This window comes from Telopea speciosissima, unplaced genomic scaffold, assembly GCF_018873765.1.
Source record: "Telopea speciosissima isolate NSW1024214 ecotype Mountain lineage unplaced genomic scaffold, Tspe_v1 Tspe_v1.0101, whole genome shotgun sequence".
Taxonomy (NCBI): domain Eukaryota; kingdom Viridiplantae; phylum Streptophyta; class Magnoliopsida; order Proteales; family Proteaceae; genus Telopea; species Telopea speciosissima.
In genome coordinates, this window is record NW_025317437.1 from 75,301 (window position 1) to 82,097 (window position 6,797).

Below are 6,797 nucleotides of genomic sequence, written 5' to 3' on the forward strand. Positions count from 1 at the left end.
CGTCTACCGTGGCCCCTCGTCTTGGCTGTGCAGCCCCCACGACTCCATTATCATGCAGATCTCCACCCCGACCTTCCGTCGCTGTGCCTCTTCTTGTCGGTCTTCTCTCGGTGCTACTGTCGCGACCCCCTTGTATCAATCTCCGTCGCGACCCTCTGTTTCCGTGCCTCCTTTCGTCGGCCTTCTCTCGACGCTGCCACTGCGACCTACCTAGTCACCGTTCCTCTTTCCCGCAAGCTCTTCTATCCTAGGTTGCTGCCCACTTTTTTCGGCGTTAGTAATTTCCCGTGCTTGTTCCCATGGGCGACGGTAATACCAGTGTTACTTCGACGGGTACTCTCCCTTTGCCTCCTCTTGGATGTTCAACCTCCACAGAGCATTCAACTACCCTTCAACTTTGCCCTATCAAGTTAAATGGCCGGAGTTATCTAACATGGTCACGCGCCTGTCTTCTCACCCTGCGCGGAAATAATTATGCGGGACTTAGTACTGGAGAATCTCCCAAGCCTACAGATCCGACTTCTACTGCTACATGGTCATCTAATGATACTCTAGTGATGTCTTTTCTCATTAATTCCATGGAAGCCTCTATGAGTCCAAACTTTGTTCTTTTTAAGTAGGCTAAGGAATTATGGGATGTTGTATGCCAGACCTCTTCCAAGGCAGGGAATTATGCTCAGATCTATGAGATCAGCCATCATGCACGGGCCACTACTTAGAAGTAGCTCTCTCTTATTGCATACTACACTACCCTCACTTATCTGTGGCAACATCTAGACTTCTATCACCCAGTTCCCATGGTTCACCCTGATGATGCTGGTCCTTTCCAGAAAGAGAGGGAGAAGGAATGGGTCTATGATTTCTTGACAGGACTTAATCCTGAGTATGATCAGGTTCGTGTGCAGATTTTAGGGCGTGATACATTCCCCACACTTCTTTAAGCATACAATATGGTTCAATCTGAAGAACATCGCCCAACAGTTATGATGCCTATTACTACTCCGGTTTGATCTGCCCTACTCACCACAACACCTGCACATCTTCCTGCCAATTCCTTTAAAGGTCCTACCGCTCGTGTACCAGTGCAGTGCGATTACTGTGGTAGTCCTCGCCACACGCATGAGACTTGTTGGAAGCTCCATGGGTGCTCGAAAAATGGGTGCAAAGCTAAGCCTGGCACTGCCTGTTCCCAGGTCAATCTTTCTAATGCTTCTGATGTTGTCCCTGCTACTGCTGCCCCGAAACCCTTCTTTCCGAATCAAATGGCTGCCCTGAAAAAAGGAGTGACAGTTGAGTAAAAGACCTTCTCATTCCCCTATTTTCAACCTTTCTCAATCAGGTATTTTTCATACTTCTTCTTCTAGTCCTTTATGGTTAATTGATTCTTGGGCTACCGATCATATGACTACCAACTCTGAGGTTTTTCGTACCTACTCTCCTTGCTCTATGCGGGATAAGGTATGTGTTGCCGATGGGTACCTATCCTCCATTTCGGGTAAAGGTTCCGTATCCTGTAGCTCATATCTCTCCCATTCTTCTGTTTTACATGTTCCAAGTTATATGCTAATTTATTGTCCATTTATCGTTTAACCAGTGAGTTAAATTGTTCAGTTCATTTCTTTTCTACTCATTGTGTGTTTCAGGATCTGGTGACAGGCGTAACGATTGGGTATGGTCAGGTCCGTGATGGTCTCTACTATTTGGATTCTGCATCAACTATTCCGGCTCCCTCTTCTGCTTATATCCGTCGTTTTGATAGTGCTCTGACCAACTTCCTCCATTGGCATCGTTGCTTGGGATACTCCTCTTTTCATGTTTTGCGTTCTATGTTTTCCGATTTAGTTAAACATTATGGTGTGGAACAACTTAATTGTGAGATGTGCGAATTTTCTAAGCATACCCGAACATCTTATTTTCCAAGTGATAGTCTTAGTAAAATTCCATTTTCTATTATTCATTTTGATGTTTGGGGTCCCTCTACGATTGATCGTAATGGTTTTCGCTGGTTTATAATTTTTATTGATAATTGTACTCGTGTCACATGGGTTTATCTCCTCCACAATATGTCTAATGTTTTTCTTGCTTTAAGTCTTTTCGTGCTATGCTTCGTACTCAGTTTAATCCCTCTGTTAGGATCTTACCCAGTGATAATGGCACTTAATATCTTGACCATGCTTTTCAGCAGTACCTCTCTTCCTATGGCATTCTCTCCCTAATTTTCTGTGTTAGGACTTTAGAGCATAATGGCATCCCTGAAAGGAAAAATCACCATCTCCTGGATGTTGCCCATGCCTTGATATTTACCACGTTTGTCCCAATACACTATTGGGGAGATGCTGTCCTAAACAGCCTACCTTATTAATCGGCTTCCCTCTAGTGTTCTTAACGATAAGGCACCATTGTCCTTTCTCCCTGATCCTGCCATTGCTACTTCTCTACCTCCCAAAGTTTTTGGCTATGTGTGCTTTGTTTACAACTCCTCCCTTACTTGTTCTAAGTTGGATCATCGTGCTTTTAAGTGTGTTTCCTAGGATACTCGGCCTCTCAAAAGGGTTATAAATGCTATCACCCTCCATCCCGCCGTCTCTATATTACCATGGATGTCACTTTCCACGAGCAGGATCCCTATTTCACGCTTCCTTTTCTGGGGGAGAGTCTTAAGGAAGAGCAAGCGTGCCTTGTTTCTCCTATGGTTTTTGCTAATATTCCTGATATTTCTAACATCTCAGTTCAGGGGGAGTCTAACATTACATTTCAGGGGGAGCCTCCTAGTAACAATAATAATAAGAAAGGTTTCATTCCTGCCCCCTTTGATGTAATAACCTACACTCGGAATAGATACAAGCACAAGGAGACCATGAGAGACCAACCATTACCCATTGTGGGGCCCTCCCTAGATGCGACCTCTCCATCACGTAATTTTTCTCTTGCTATTGATATTTGATAACACTGATGATCTTCCCATTGCCTTAAGAAAAGGTGTTCATTCATGCACTCAACACCCTATTTCTCATTTTGTATCTTATGAGGGCCTTTCTCCTTCCCATTTTGCTTTTGGCTCTTCCTTATCTTCTGTGTCTGTTCCACAGGATTGGAAGGAAGCCATTAAAGATCCAAAGTGGAAGGCTGCCATCATAGAAGAGATGCAAATTTTGGACAAGAATGGTACGTGGGAATTTGTTCCACGTCCCTAAGGGAAGAAATTAGTTGGGTGGAAGTCGGTGTTTTCAATCGAGCAAAGGGCTGATGGTACGGTTGGAAGTTACAATACTTGTTTGATAGCCTAGGGCTTTATCTAGACCTACGGGATAGACTGCCAAGAAACCTTTGCACCTGTGGCAAAGATGAACTCGGTTAGAGCTTTACTGTCATGGAGGAAGAAAGAACAAAAAAAAAATTAACATGTCAATGTGAAGTTACATTATATGACCCTCAAGTAAAACATATTCTTATATGAGGGGCAAATAAATTCTGGTTATAAATTTTGTTTGTAACCTTCTTGGTTACAAACAGATGCACTTTTTTTCACACAAAAATGTAAAATTTTAAGGTTTTGTTAATCAAAATATACACTTTTTTTTTTAATCTATGGGGTTTTATAATTTTTAAGTTTTATTTTTTCAGCTGAATTGATACCAAAAAGATGTGTTAACTCAACGTATCAGAAAATTGACACTCTAAATTTTTTTTTCCCACCTCGAATCCCTTATGTACCAAACAGACGCATAATTTACAATTTATTAAAAAAGGGGTAAAGTACACTTACCCCCCTATAATGCACCCAATATTCCTCGTACCCCCCTAAGCGGCTCAATATTCCACGTACCACCCTTCAATATTCCACGTACCACCGCTGCTTTACACCCTAAAATGCCAGATAGGTCCAATCCGTTAAATACCACCGTTAGATGCCAAAATTTTGACCATTTTACCCTTTGCTCTATTTTCTTAAATCTGAAAAGACTTAATTACCCTCACTTATTTGTTGCCCTAAACTAATTGAAAATGACCATTTTACCTTTTGTTTTATTTTTATAAATGAAAAGACCTATTTGCCCTCATTTATGTATTACCTTAACCCAATTTGAAAAGACTATTTTACCCCTAAATATTTGTTCCTAAAAACCCCAAAATGCCCTCATCTTCCCCAAATCATCATCTTCTTTTACATAACCACCACCACCACCTCCCAAAACTTTGCTTCAGTATTATACTCTTCCTGGGTTCTTTTCGGTTCACTTTCTTTTTCTTTATTCTTTTTACTGCTAACCAAAGAGAGCCTTGGGGGGGAGGGGGGGTGGGAATCATTTAACCGAGTTGATCTAGGGAAGTTAATTGATCCACCTGCAATTACTTAACAATGAGGCCCTATCTTGCTAATAATGTCAGTAAAAAATGCAGATGACTGAGAAAGACGGAGAGCCTTAGAAGAAACATCATTAATGACCACAGGCAAACCAAACCAAGAACCTGGAAAGTTACCAACAAAGCTACCAAGGCACCACTTCTCTCCACCAGTTTTGGTTAAAATTTTTCCTTCTCTGCTTTAACCAAACTACAAGGAAACAAGAGTAAATCATCAACCAAACTTTTGAGGGACACAGGCAAATATGACAACGAGAGATCAAATAACAGTATTTCAACTAAATATTGATCAAATTTCAAGATCTTAATTCACCACAAAATTTTATCCAAAAAAAATCGAAGAGATAAAGGTGACGGTCGCAGGAGAAGGGAAATGGTTTTCCCATTCAAGATTGCAGAATGGAGGAGAAGGGGTATAAGGGAAATCCCTTAAGCAATCTGCCGCTGCAATCTGCTGGTATAATCGCCGGCCTGAAGAACAGAAGAATATCACAGCCACCTTAAGAAAAAGAGGAAGAAGAGATGGAGAAGAACAAGGGTTCTCGAAGAGAGGGACGAGGGTTTGGTTTGGGATTCGATACGCGTATTACACGTGTATCGGATTTACTAACTTCATACAAATTGTCAATCTTTTGCTTGAGCTTCAACGCTCTTCTGCTCAGATGATATCCTGACCAGCAGAAGAAGCAATTTGAGAGTAGTCCACTGCTTCTTCGCTCATACTCATTTCATAGGAGGTTGGCGATGGATAGATCGTTAGAGACTTTAACTAACCAGCAGTTTGCCTCTGGAAAATTATCACCTCCAGTTTGCTGATCGGCCCAGTTCCCCAGTTCCTCTAATAGGGGGATGGTGGATCCCACCCGGGCAGGGTGTTTGGGCATGGGTAGAGAGGTCATTTCAGCCCCCCTTTGTTAGAGGAATTGGGGAACTAGGCCGGTCAGCAAACTAGAGGTGATAAAGATCCGTTTGCCTCTTCTGATGCTTCGAACCCTTTTCACAAACAAAACCAAATACCCTTTTCACAAACAAAACCAAATAATGTGGTGGTGTTGGTGGCGGCGGTGGTGGTGGTGGTGGGTATGTAAAAGAAGATGATGATTTGAGGAAGATATTTTGGGGTTTTTATAAGAACAAATATTTAAGGGTAAAATAGTCTTTTCAAATTAGATTAAGGTAATACATAAATGAGGGCAATTAGGTCTTTCATTTATAAAAATAAAACAAAGGATAAAATAGTCATTTTCAATTAGTTTAGGACAATAAATAAGTGAGGGTAATTAAGTCTTTTTCAGATTTAAGAAAATAGAGCAAAGGGTAAAATGGTCAAAATTTTGGCATCTAACGGTGGTATTTAACGGATTGGACCTATTTGGCATTTAGGGTGTAAAGCAGGGGTGGTATATGGAATATTGAAGGGTGGTACGTGGAATATTAAGCCGCTTAGAGGGGTACGAGGAATATTGGGTGCATTATAGGGGGTACGTGTACTTTACCCTTAAAAAAGTGATTAAATCTCATCCCACAAAACCTTGTCAAACAAACATGCCTCATACTTCAAGCAGGCCTGGCCAGACCTCTTCACCACATCGCTTTGCGTCTAAAAAAGTGTGGCTTTTTGTTTTTGGTAAGGCTTAAGTGTGGCTTTTGTGGCTTTTGTTAGTTAATTCAAGTTACTTCAAGTGTTATATGCATTGAATAGGATTTCCTCGTATTTTATTGTATAAAACGTCTACTCTTAAATTGAAACTAATTGAACGGCAAAGAGCAAGTACAATTCCAAAATCCGCTAAAACACATTTTTGAAACAAAAACGGGTTTCTTAAATAGTTAAACCATCGATTAAAAAGTAAAAAATAAGAGGACAGCACGAAAGGGGATCACAACTATGGATTGAGGTATTGATATTGGTATCGGATCAATTGGATCGATCAATTTGTATCAATATCGATAGAGATCGATACCAATTCTTATCCGATTGATCATATATCGGATCGGTACACAAGGGTAAAATTATAAAAAAATCTTAATTTTTGAAAGGAAACGAATAAATTTTGTCTGTATCCGGCCTGATTCGGATCTTAGTCATCTTACCAATACCGATTTCGAAAACCCTGATCACCTGATTCACGACATCCTTGGGTCTCCTTCTAACCACTCTCGTGATTACTCTCGTGAACCACGGGAGTACAACGCTAAAAAGTGAAACACTCAAATCTGCTCTGCCCTGCTCTTCTTTAGAGAGACCTTCTTGGCTTTTGTCTTTTTGATAAGAAGAGACCTCTCTTCTTGGTTCGGTTAGGTGGTTTGCTATGGAGTTTCTCTGATCTGCCCTGCATCAACAGAGCTTCGCTAACTATCAAAGACCGGAGAGTGAGGTGTTGGAATTCTTACCGTCTTGCGGGCGCTTGTGGTGGTGGTGGTGCTGCCTG